The sequence below is a fragment of the Saccoglossus kowalevskii genome, chromosome 11 (assembly GCF_978046115.1).
Source record: "Saccoglossus kowalevskii chromosome 11, keSacKowa6.1, whole genome shotgun sequence".
Taxonomy (NCBI): domain Eukaryota; kingdom Metazoa; phylum Hemichordata; class Enteropneusta; family Harrimaniidae; genus Saccoglossus; species Saccoglossus kowalevskii.
This window is the reverse complement of record NC_140651.1, coordinates 29231523-29246147: the sequence shown is the minus strand read 5'-3', so window position 1 is coordinate 29246147 and position 14625 is coordinate 29231523.

Below are 14625 nucleotides of genomic sequence, written 5' to 3'. Positions count from 1 at the left end.
ATAACGAACGAAGAAGTATGTTTTGTGGGCAATATAACCATGTTTCCAATTGTTTCTTTTGTCATCGAACGTTGCGAACACTTTTGACCCCTCAACTCATTGTGACAACACAGGTGGCGCTATTCAGCACGGTTGGTTTGCGGCGATCTGTGTGTCAATGCTGGGTTTGTAACTGTACACGTCGATTCCTGGTGCGTCCGTTAGACCGATTACTTCTGCTTGCACCGAACAAAATTACCAAGTACGGTATATGAACCAGTCCGACAGTGAACAGATACAGTGGACACCAATTGACATGTGATTTATAAATATACAGAGACATTAAAGTTTTACGACTCCCAGAGCTCTTTAAAGCGCATTGTCGCAGTGTATTTTAATACCATGTTGCTGAGCTATTGTTGTTTTTGTATTTTAGTCTATCGTTCCAAGGAAGTTTTCTTTAACATACAACCCTCGTCAAGACCATTTTGCTGATAGTTTCTTTGGCACCACTGTCGACCAGCTCGATTCAACAGCTTATTCGTTTTCAGAATTAATTCTAATGTACTCATTCGCTTTTTATGGGTAGAACGCCACTACTGTAGAATTTTAAATCACTTAATATGTGTATTTATTTCTCGCCTACTATGCAGTATTCGGGTTAAATTTTATTGTTTTTTTTACATGGAATATACATATCAGTGCCTTAGGTAGTTTGCTGTACCATTAACAATACTGTGAAATCCAGCAAGAGTGGTTGGGTTGCTGTAATGTTCAAAATTCTGAAATAAAAATGTATGGTCAGTTTTCTACAAAACGACCTCAAAAACTGCGTTTTTTAAATAGTTTACAATTGGTTTCTACGGCAGAAAGATTGATTCCTGCACAGTCTGCACAGTCCCCTTACAGAGTGACTGTGTTCCATCAATGATCATATTCCAAAATTTACTGTGATCAATTGTTTTCATATTTTTATGACAGCGAACTACCTTAATCATTTTTATAATGACAGTAATCTCAATTGTTGTTCACAAGTTGACAGATGCAATAATTTTTAAAAATGATGCAATAAACCATAATTGTGACTATTGTATGTTCTGTGTTTTTGGTGAGTTTGTGAGTGACCAGGTTTGCCAACTCTCTATAAGAGCACAGTTTGGAATTCCCATTTGATGTGTGGCAGTGTTATATCACCCCTATAACACCCCTTACAACACTGTGGGTTTCTTTTTATTATGCATTGTGTGTGTTGAAATACAATACCCTGGTTCTTGCGAAGATGCCCGTATTGATGTTACATCACTATACGTGATCTAATTCGAGGGCATATTCTCTGACCGATTGGGGTTTCTTTTCATTGCGTGTGTTCAAATACATTACCTTCAAAGTGGTTGTTATAAGATGCCCATAGGGAAGAAATGTGTTAACTCCATATTGGATTTTGCAAAGGATTGTGGAATGGAAAAATTGAACTATGTTACATTACTGCACGTGATTTGAGGGGTATTCTCTGACCAATGTGCTAGTGTATATGCACCGTAACAGAGATGGACGTACAGTTTAGCTCACTGTGAACCAAGGCGAAGGTGTTTGGTTGAACATTTGTATTGTTATACCGAATATAAAGAGAAATGATTGAGTTTTATCCAATCTGATTTTTTTCAATTTGTGTTTATGACGCGACTCTGACCTGTTACGTCATCAGGTGCGCTATAGAAGGAGGTCTGCGATTCGTTGAAATTTAGTTAATAGGCCTTGGTTAAAATGAGGGATAGAGGGACTGTGGTTCACATGTGCACATGACACGTTCATATATTACTATAGCTACTATCAGAGGCAGTGGCACGAACTTTTACAGGGGGTGAGATTTGCACGCCATCCCCGAGTACAAATTTGAGAAAACAAATATTCAAAGTGTTCTTGAAGTAAAAATTCCAAATGCGAACAAGACTGGGCAGTTTGATGATAACTGGTTTCTACGCATTTTTAGCTCCGATGTGTGTATATGTCCGATACGCCAGTTACATCCAGTACAACTAATATGCATAGTACTGAGCCAAACCATGGCCAAACATACAATTGTATGCCAGCGTAAATAATTACTGGTACTTGTTTGCAATGTATTGTTCCCGGGAACAGCCACTGGTGGCGCTGTATACAATCGAGGCCAAATTGTGGCTTGCCGTAGCTCATTTAGATTTGGTTGTAAAACGAAAAAAGCAGTTGTTAAATTTGGTGACCAGTATGATAAAAAGCGTTTACAGTCTTCAGAAAAACAAAATAATGGGGGTCAAGACCGAATATACGTCATACTAAATGGTTTCTATTAATAATTTCACTTTCAAATAATATTCATGAGCCAGATATGTCTACATCATAAACTCGTTAAAAGTTATTAGCAAATTGTGTACGCAGTGGGCATACTTTTTTCCGTATTCCACAATGCATGCATCATCACAGTCAGGTCGATTGAAGTTTACGTTCCATGCAACGTTCAGCACCGTCAATGGGTTGGTATTCGAAGCCCATACATAGGCGATGCTACCAGATATATACAACAGCAAACACGCCACACCAACTCAGCAACTGCTGATGTACTCACTAAAACGAAGGACCGCGAAGGACCGAAGGACCTAACTGAAAGACCGAAGGACTTAAACGGGTGTAATGACTATAAAACGCTGATACGAATTACGTTGTTATACGATGCATTTGTTCACAAATTATGCAGTAGCGATTAAATTTACAAAAATAATAAAAAAGCGAAGGACCACAGTTATATTATAAATATGAGCGAAGGACCTCGTTTTTATTGTAAATATGAGCGAATGACCATGATTACGTGATAAATATGAGCGAAGGACCACGTTTATATTATAAATATGAGCGAAGGACCACGTTTATATTATAAATATGAGCGAAGGACCACGTTTATATTATAAATATGAGCGAAGGACCACGATAATATTATAAATATGAGCGAAGGACCACGTTTATAATATAAATATGAGCGAAGGACCATGATTAGGTGATAAATATGAGCGAAGGACCACGTTTTTATTATAAATATGATCGAAGGACCATGAGTACGTTATAAATATGAGCGAAGGACCACGTTTATATTATAAATATGAGCGAAGGACCATGTTTATATTAAAAATATGAGCGAAGGACCACGTTTATATTATAAATATGAGCGAAGGACCACGTTTATATTATAAATAAGAGCGAAGGACCACGATTACGTGATAAATATGAGCGAAGGTCCACGTTTATATTATAAATATGAGCGAAGGACCACGTTTTTATTAAAAATATGAGCGAAGGACCACGATTATATTATAAATATGAGCGAAGGACCATGATTACGTGATAAAAATGAGCGAAGGACCACGCTTTTATTGTAAATATGAGCGAATGACCGTTATTACGTGGCTAATATGAGCGAAGGACCACGTTTATATTATAAATATGAGCGAAGGACCATGTATAGGTGATAAATATGAGCGAAACCTGAGGACCACGTTAATATTATAAATATGAGCGAAGGACCACGATTATATTATAAATATGAGCGAAGGACCATGATTACGTGATAAAAATGAGCGAAGGACCACGTTTTTATTGTAAATATGAGCGAATGACCGTTATTACGTGGCTAATATGAGCGAAGGACCACGATTATATTATAAATATAAGTGAAGGACCATGAGTACGTTATAAATATGAGCGAAGGACCACGTTTATATTATGAATATGAGCGAGGGAGCACGTTTATATTATAAATATGAGCAAAGGACCACGATTATATTATAAATATGAGCGAAGGGCCATGGGTACGTCATAAATATGAGCGAAGGACCACGATTATATTATAAGTATGAGCGAAAGACCACGATTATATTATAAGTATGAGCGAAGGACCACGTTTATATTATAAATATGAGCAAAGGACCACGATTATATTATAAATATGAGCGAAGGGCCATGGGTACGTCATAAATATGTTTTGTATAAGAAAAATACTATTATTATATGATGTTGGCAAATGTTTAGCTCCGGGTATGTTGAAAATATATAATAATATATCATCTTAACAAGTAATGTAATATTAATAAAGTGTTTTTGTTTGAAAATGGGACAAAATGATTAATAATATAAATAACTATTCATACAAAACTTTTTGAATACAAATTATAATATAGTCATAGCAAATTATATTTCAGATTATTTTTAAATGGAGTTTCTACGTGTATTGGGTGTTGTCGTTTGTGCGTGGTTTCGATATTACTTTCATCTGTATTTTGTGACAATATGATTATTACTACAATTTCTAATGGAAGCAGGTGTTTTTACACGCGTGGGCGATAGATTGTTGACTTACATATCTATTGTTTCTACGCCTATATAGGCAATATTGCAACAAAATGTACGAGGTTGAATAAGTTCTCTTTTCCGGTACTACATGTTGATAAATGTGTGATAAAAATATACGACCCACTGTCTAACTGTTCATAATACCCGTCAGGGGAAGAGTCCATAAAGTGAGTTTCAAAAAGCTCTAAAACTATTATTTAGTTCTGTTTTATTTGTAAGCATTATTTTGTATAAAATGTGTTATTATTATTCATCTCTATTCCCACGTCCACTCAAAAAATATGCAAATTATCACGATCCACTAACTCGTTTTTATCTTAGCAAGCAATTTAATTTACCACTGAATGTTTTGGTTTGCGCAAAATACGTATGTGCGAACACAAGTGACAAGTAAACCGAAAAGTCAGCTAGTGGTCGAAATTTGTTCATTGCTATTGCTTGTAGGTAATAATCAGTTAATAAGCACTAACGGACTAAGATGTCATTTCAAACCTCACTGTTACGCGTAGAGAATCCGTGGAACTGTCAGCCTGGTTAAACCAGGCTACAACGAATTGACCGCCCGTGTCCGGCAAACCATTTAGTTGCTTACATCTCAACATAAAGCAATCCGATGTTGTTGTATATTGGGTATGGGATGAACACATGTGGTTACAAAGACCATTCCAGTCCAAAATATTCACATTAGCCCAATACACTTTAATATTCACAATATAGAGTACGACTATTATTACATGATATAAGTACCAAGATTGGGGTGTGGTTAATGTCAAGCCAATTATTTTGGCAATTATTTCAAACTATGTTATCACGCAGAAGAAGTCCCTGTTTTGTTTTGTTTTAATTCCATTATAATGTAGCCTTGACTCCAGTCATTTAGATTGCCCTTCTCAGTGCATCCGAGAATGATCTGCTGAATTGCAACGTTAATACGTAGACGGCACAGAATTATGTGTCGTCACTGATTGGATGTCTCTATGACTTCAGTTCATTCTCATGGAAACTCTCATGCGCTGACTGAGTCGCAAATAATAGACTAGTAATAATAGACTAGTACATCGTTCTGGGCGTGAGCGGACCGCTCACGCCCAGAACGATTTACTAGTCTATTATATAATCAAGTTTAATTGTAATGTCAATGCCTAAAGAAAACCAAATGAAATGACTCCAGTTCATTTCCCCTTGACACTTGATATTATATTAATCCGGAATTAAACTACATTTTCTATTTCTTCACGATTTGTATTGGTCCGAAATAATTAATGTTATTTGTTTAATAATTGATAGTTTATATTTGCTATTCTTACAAGCAGGGTATAACTCGTCAAAATAATGACACCGACTGCGGCGTGTTAAAGTTTTGTATTTAATGTTCACCAAGTTACGATGTCGCTTGTTTTTGTTCTTATTTTGATTACCAAAATTTGCAATGATTGGGCATTTTGGCACATTTTTCTAACCATGCAGGCCGGGATGTATTGCCGTTGTTTAGGGGATAGTGGGCTCGCATCACATAAGTGAGATATATAAGCTCCATTTGATCCTTAACCATTTGTTCATGTTGAACATACATCGCTTCAATGCGTAATCACAGCCAGTCCCCGTGAAATTTAATTAAGTCAGGCATATTCGCTTAAACGGATTTCGAATAGATCAAACTTGTGCACTATGTCAAATTACTAATAATTGTTGGATTATGTATTACCATATTATAGCACACGGGAAGATTACATACATAAATTAATTATTAATTGTTATTTATTTCAATATCTCAAGAGCTGCATTTTACAGGAAACTCTTCGCTTTAGTGTAGGTTATCAACAGTTAAAACAGTTAAATAATCAATCCAATTATGTTAAATAATTGTGCAAATACTTACACAGGGATATAAAGTTGGATAGCATACTGATGTGATTTTGACAAAATCAAATAATGTACATATCAAGTAGAATGCACGTGCGTGATTTATAGTGGTGATCATGATATGTGAGCTACTGGTGTATTATCAACATGTCAAAATGACGATATTAACACATAAATTACTGGTTTGGACCTATTGCATTCATAGTGCATTATTTTATTTATTGTACACAAAATGAACTCAGTTAAGAATGTACCGTATATTAAATTCTGTTGGCATTGCTTATTAGAGTGACTCTAAATATCTGCACTCTGAAATAATGAGTGATATGAGAAAAAGGTTTAGTTAAATATATTATTTATAAATCCATATTTATTTTGTATTGTTGTTAAAAGACAAAACGGTTAATTCAACATATTCAAAAATCGTCAATAGTACATACATTTTAACTGTCAAAGGTCAAGGAAACACTATATATTATCATTATTTTATTTCCCTTTCTCTAAAGAAATATACCACATTAACCTGGGGGAACAGGTTACAATGCATATAAAAAATAAAGTTACAAGCGTGACTTTAATCGCCTCAATAAAATAAAATATTATAACTCATCTATTAGAGAACTCACACTAACAAATTATATCTAATCTGAAAAGCTGTGTATACAAATCTTGCAAGAATTTGGATGATTTCATGGTTATCCTGAGAAAATATATATATATATAAGTTCACTGATAGGCGAAAGGAGCTCAAATTGTGGTTCAATGCAGTTAATTCAATCAAAAATTGGTTTTAGAATATGGTTATATGCTGGACAAACTACCAGAAAATGAGTCTCATCTTCAACAGCATCTATACATATTTGGCAGGTTCTATTTTCCACTGGAGTTCCATAATATCTACCGATCTCAATGTGTAACTTATGATTAGAGCACTGGAAGTTAGTTAAGCTTGTCTGTACAAGGGAACACGAACGATATCCAAATAATTCTCATAAAAAATATTTGTTTTAAATTGGCGAAACGTTCGTAACTTATTTCTACTGTTTGGGGATTTACGAACATCGTCAAATAAAGCACTTTCCAACTTTTGAAATAACAATCTCTCCCTTTATTTTCAATTAACAACGTTATTTCATCTCATCAATAAACCTATTCTCCCAAATAGTATGCATATTTTGTTTAATTAATAATTTCTTAATATCTAAAGCAAAAGATGGCTTTCCTACTAGTGCCAATTTTTCGGACTCTCTATAGGCTTTGTAAACGAGTGGATTAGATGACATTTCTAGATTACGTTTCCAAAATTTAATACGGATTATATTTCTGTGGAGATCGTACGAGTTCCCCCATAACTGCATTGCTGGTTGTATTTTGCCCCACACCTAATATATATTTACACCACTTTAACTGAACATCTTCAATTGGTTTACAATACCGATTTCCTATAACTGCCGCTCCATAGTTTAAAATTCGTTTAATTTTAAAGTTAAATATTTTTTGAAGTAATTTTGGAGAAATCTCGTTACCCATTCTTTTCCTGACCACGTACGCTGCCTTTGAAGCTTTTCCGGCCAAAATTGCACATGCCAACATAAATGAACCATTTTCGGCAAAGACAACACCTAGATATGTATAATTTACAACAATATCAATTTGATTTCCAAATAGTTTCAAATCCAAGATATCGTCATCACAGTCAAGAATATACTATTGAAGAAAATAATTTTAGTTTTAGTGGTGTTTACAAACATTTTCCACGTATAACGATAAAATTGAAATCTGGCAAGTAACAACTGTAAACCCGAAGCACTATCAGATACAATAACGGTGTCGTCGGCATACATAAGACATGTTAGTGAATAATCATCCAATTCAACCCCATTAAATGGTGCTATTATTTGTATCAAGCCATTTGACTATTCTTTAGTTAATAATAATTGTAAAAAACTTACCAAAACAACTCAATAGGGAAATATCACGGTAATTAGCGAGGTCGTGTATGCTACCTTTCTTAAAAATTGGACAAATCAGTAATCAAATCTTGATTACTATATTGAATAACTCATTTCTAAAGCCATCAAACCCGGGTTGTTTTTTCATTTTTAATTTCTTTATTGCAGCTATCACTTCCTCTGTACTAATCTCCATATCAAGTTGTACAGTATCAATATAATCTTGTGAGTCGTGTATTATCATGAGTGGAAATTTCAGAGCCCACTGTCTCGGAAACTGGTGCTTTACTCAAACGCTCAAAATAATTAAACTAATCTGTGTTCGAAATATATGTTTGTATATAAAAATCAAATCCCAAATAATTCTTCCTTGTCATCGCTTCAAATAACGTGATACTGTTGTATTTTCATTTTTGCTGGAAGTTTCCCGATGGATGTAGCAGTATCTGTACTGGTTTCAACTCTTCAAAATATCACAATACAAGTAGCTGAGTGTACTCTATGTAAGCGTGTTTATAATAATATGTATTAGAAACGCCACGAGCAAGTGTAGGTTTTAGTGAAAATCTCATAAATGGACAGAGTGTGCTAGCTAAAACTACGGCTGTATTATTGTAAACACAAACAGTCAGCATCAGTGTATTTTGAATATGCCAGTACATTTATTAATCTTGTTACGCGTTTAGTTGTATGTACTCGTCAGTGCCTAGGTCATTCGAAAGTCACGTGACAGTTTAGCATAGACAAAAATAAATGATTAATTTGATAATTGTTGTATAATAATTTCTCTTTTTTAGCTCCGCTTACGACTTTGTCAATCGTAGCTTATCATATAAGTGATTGTCCGTCATCGTTCGTGTCAACTTTTTTATTTTCAACTTATTCTTGAAAACTACAATTCTTATAGCTTTGATTCTTGGTGTCGTGAACATTGAGCAGACCTCTCTTAGATTTTTCCATTTCGTGTTGACATCCTTAATTCTCCAATTTTGATGAATATTTTTGTAATTTTTGGTAAAAGTGATAGTTTTAACTTGTTGAAAACCGCAGGTCTGATTGTTTTGATATTATATATATAGGTACTACATGTATACCTCTCTCAGATTAATTCATTTCGTGACGATATCTTTAATTCTCAAATTTTGATGATTTTTTTGGTAAAAAGTGATATTTTTTAATTCTTGTTGAAGATCAAATGAAAGTCCGATTACTTTGATATTATACATATTGTTCATTTTCTAATGAAATATTCAGTACGTTCTTTAATTGAAATGTGCATTGCTAACAGCGGAGCGGAGCCGACAATACGTGATATTGAATAGCATACATTAAAGTGATCGATGTTATTCAAGTTTATTGAGTGAATCTACGTTCTTTTAAACGTGGTTCTTCGCTCATATTTATAAAATCAACGTGGTCCTTCGCTCATATTTATCACGTAATTGTGGTCCTCGCTCATATTTATAATCTCAACGTGGTTCTTCGCTCATATTTATAATATAAACGTGGTCCTTCGCTCATATTTATCACGTAATTGTGGTCCTCGCTCATATTTATAATATGAACGTGGACCTTCGCTCATATTTATAACGTACTCATGGTCCTTCGCTCATATTTATAATATAAACGTGGTCCTTTGCTCATATTTATAATATAAACGTGCTCCTTCGCTCATATTTATAATCTCAACGTGGTCCTTCGCTCATATTTATCACGTAATTGTGGTCCTCGCTCATATTTATAATATGAACGTGGACCTTCGCTCATATTTATAACGTACTCATGGTCCTTCGCTCATATTTATAATATAAACGTGGTTCTTTGCTCATATTTATAATATAAACGTGGTCCTTCGCTCATATATATAATATGAACGTAGTCCTTCGCTCATATTTATCACGTAATTGTGGTCCTCGCTCATATTTATAATATGAACATGGTCCTTCGCTCATATTTATAACGTACTCATGGTCCTTCGCTCATATTTATAATATAAACGTGGTCCTTCGCTCATATTTATAATATAATTGTGGTCCTTCGCTTTTATATTTTTCATATGCATGTAATGTATTTATCAAGGTATTTTTGTAAATCTAATCGCTACTGCATAATTTGTGGACAAATGCAACGTATAACAACGTAATTTGTATCAGGTTTTATCGTCATTACACCCGTTTAAGTCCTTCGGTCTTTCGATTAGGTCCTTCGGTCCTTCGCGGTCCTTCGTTTTAGTGAGTACCTCTTTTTACAGTCAGTTCATGTAAACATCTATAGGCTGCTTTCAACTAGCTTTTATAAAATTTGTCGACTTTACCACTGCGCGTTTCAAAATGCCAACAACTTAGGTCATACATACCAATACATCAACCAACTTTGCACAACTTTGCAATCACTTTGAACAACTTTGCACGGTGTGTTAACAGCTTAAACCTCCTACGTGCCGACAACATCTACAACTTGTTCTTGCAAATTAGAAGGAATTTAAAAACTTTTCCTTAATTAAAATAGTTACAAAAATTCCACGATTTTCCACTATAAGAGATTGCCATTACAGTAAGGAAGAATGCAGGAACGTTGTCTTATATTTTTACTATGTGTGTGATGAAAACAAAAATCAACAGCTCGTTTACTCAGGGAGTCTCCCATGCAAGTACCAACCACGGCTCATCGCGCTTTACTTTAAACGTTGTCGGTCACCTAACCACACAGCTGCATGTATTATTTGAAGTTTAGCCGAATTTGAGGGTATTTCTTGTTTTTGAATGTTTTAAAATCGTTATCGCTGGCACAAAGTCCCTTCTATAATTGACCTATGACCTCTACATACTTGGAGTAACACTACGGTAATTTTACAGCAATTCATGAAATATTTATTTACATTTTCGAACTTTTAACTATGGTACTTGTTAATATGATATTTCAGGTAACAATCCCGATTGAAACAAGCAACTTTTTAATCGCTTTTCATAACTTTGTAAACAGTTTGTTGTCGAATTTTCGGTTGGCTGTTGTAATAATCTGCTTATATATGAGGCATTCTTGATATATTTCATCATTGTTTTCGCAATTTAACTGCGGGGGTGTCATGACAATGACTTAGGTTAAATATACAAGCAACTCTGCCAACATTTCCTTCGTTTTTTCCAGCATTGCATGCTGTTTTCTAAATTTGGCAGGGTGACCTATGATGTTATATTGACGGGACCCATAGTTAAAAGTTCTAAAATGTGAAAAAATATTTCATAATTTGGCGTTAAATTACTTGAAAGTGGCGATAGCAGCTGATATCGCCGGTGTATAGATGTCTGTACAGGAAGAGGAATCCGGCAAATCCGGAACCGACAATTGCGGCTGGAATTCGGTCAGAGTACAGAATACTTGGCAAAAATGCAATGTTGTCATCAAGAGCGCCCCAACGATCCTCTACTATATAATACCTTACAGTTTGATATATAATTATTATTACCTGCACTAGTGTGAAGTAGCGTTCAATGAGGTACTGAGTATGTAACTACGTATGAATCTCCAGTATGACGGTATAAGTAGAATGTCCATCTCAACTTTTTCTTATTGATTTTACGTCGTAAGTGTATGCCTTCCTCTTATAATACATTGTTGTTTGGTGTCGCCCATTTCCTTCAACTCGAGTCGAAGACAGTCGCGAATCGATTGTTTCAGGATATTTGGCGTACCATAACACAAGAAATATCTCAAATTTACTCGGATATGAGTAATCATTTTCAACCAAAATCAATAAGAATTTATAGGGAACCACAATTTATTTCGCGACCATGGCTTTTATGGCTGGCTGCTATGGTAAACTCCACACATAATGCTGTCCGCTGACAGCAACGATGATACATACGAATGTTTCAGCAATTATTAGAAAACTAATCTATGAACATTTTATAAATTGGAATAATTAAAGTCCGGCCAGAATTTCGGCCTGAATTCTGCGTCTAGGGTTGCCGTGGAATACAACGGTAATTTTTTGTGCTGTAATTTTGGTTGGAGCTTGGATCCAATGTACCAAACTTTAACTGAATTACATGTATATGAAATAATTAATTATTAATAGCAAATAGTAAATATATTATTAATTTTATTAATTATTTAATTACTATTTGCCATTGAATAATTAATTATTACATTAATAAGCAGATTATCATCAACAGTCAACCGAAAAATCAACAACAAACTGCTATAAAGTAGTGAAAAGCGATTGCGAAGTTGGCACTTTCACATTCATTCATTCATTCATTCATGGGGCACATGCCGGGGTGGCAACTTGCTGCGTCCACCCTTAGCGCCCACTCATTCGGCCTCCTCCGAGCAAGTGTTCAAGCCTGGGCACAGCCTATGCCCAATAACTCGTCGAGAAATCCGCTCATCTGCCTCAGCCACGATGCTCTCAGTCTCCCCACAGGCCGTCCTGCCAGCGGTACACAAAGACTCGTCGTCGTATGGAGCTTGTCACAAAGGTGTTTAGTCTTTGCCCCAGCCCCTTAGTAAGTGTCCAGGCCTCACAAGAATTTAGTAAGACCGGGAGTACAAGGGACTTGAAGACACGGACTTTTACAACCCTACTCAGATATTGCAAACGCTACACACCTTTGACCAGCGATCTCATAGCACCCTGTGCAAGGCCAAGACGTCTTGCGACCTCAGCCTCACACCTGGCAGAGCTGCTGATCACGCTGTCGAGGTAGACAAACGAATCAGTGACACCCGCGTTCCCGTCCTTCGCCGGTACCTGTGATATCATATTAACAAGTCCCATAGTTGAAAATTCGAAAATGAAAATAAATATTTCGTAACTTGCTGTTAAATTACCGTAGTCTTACTTCAAGTATGTAGAGGTCATAGGTCAATCTAGAAGGTACTTGTGCAAGCGATATCGATTTAAATCATCCCCAAAACATGATATAGCCGCCAATTTGGCTTAATTTCAAATAATCCATGCAGCTGTGTGGCTAGGTGCCAAAGAAATGTTTAAACTGAATCACAATCGGGCGTGGTTAGTACTTGCATGGGAGACTCCCTGATTCGACCTGTTGATCTTTTTTATTCATCACAGGCATGGAAAACATACAAGGCAACGTTCCCGCATTTTTTCGTACTGTGATGTCAATCATTTATAGTGGAATATCGTGGCATTTTTGTAACTTTTTTCAATTATTGGAAAGTTTTCAAATTCCTTCTAATTTTCAAGAACAAGTTGTAGATGCTGTCAGCACATAGTAGGTTTTAAGCTGTTAACACACCGTGCAAAGTTGTTCAAAATGATTGCAAGGTTGTGCAAAGTTATTTCAAAGTTGGTAGATGTATTTGTATATATGACCTCAATTGTTGGTGTAAAGAAACGCGCAGTTGTAAAGTCAACAAATTTAATAAAAGTTTGAAAACAGCCTATAGATGTTCACATGAGCTGACTGTAAGATATTAGAAAACAGCATGTAAAGTCGAAAACAACGAAGGAAATGTTGGCGGAGATGCTTGTATATTTAACCTAAGTCATTATCATGACACAAAATAGCCGTCAATTCAGCTTAATATCAAATATTCCATGCAACTGTGTCGTTAGGTGCCCGACAAATGATTAAAGTAAAACACAATCGGGCGTGGTTAGTACTTGCATGGGAGACTCCCTGAGTAAACGATCTGTTGAATTTATTTGTGTTTTTTTTTTTGTTTCATCATTCACATGGAAAAGATGTAAGGCAAAGTAACATAAACAAAAACCTGTGTAGACAAAATATGTAAACATATTAATAAATACATTTGACTTGGTGAAGTGTCAATATTATACAATTAGTTATTGCAATAAATTTCAATAGACTGTCTAGCTCAGGGACTGCATGTACATTTTGATATCAGGGAGATATAAATACATATTTGTCAGAAAAAACAGGAAGTTTATGCTGCTGGCAAACATGATAAATAAAAATATATTCATCTAAGAAATTTAACGGCAATGAATCTCAAAGATACAATACATAAAAATATACATAGCTCACCCTGACTAAGCAACTCTAAATTGAGTTAAATACAATGCTCCTCAACTTCGGGTCTCCATTCACACAGCTCGAGCTCTATATGTCAAATACATGCCATTGCACACATTTTAGTAGATTATCAAGAAAAATGTGCTTGACTGACAATAAACTCATAAAAAAATGGGCATAAAATATATATCAAAAGCTTTAGCAATGATATCCGGATGGGATGTGACATTTAATATGAAGTAGAAGTACAATTCAGAAATGACAATTTCTACAATTGTCATAGACGATATGCATAAAGTTCAACACAAAATATTTTACTCAACTTCAGTAACCTCAATTAAAAAGATTAAACTTATCAGAAAAACATCAAATGGTTTTCAACCTGGATGAAATTGCAGACAGCAAAAAAAAAGTGTTTGTAAACAGAAGTTTACAAAATGGCGTCTGTC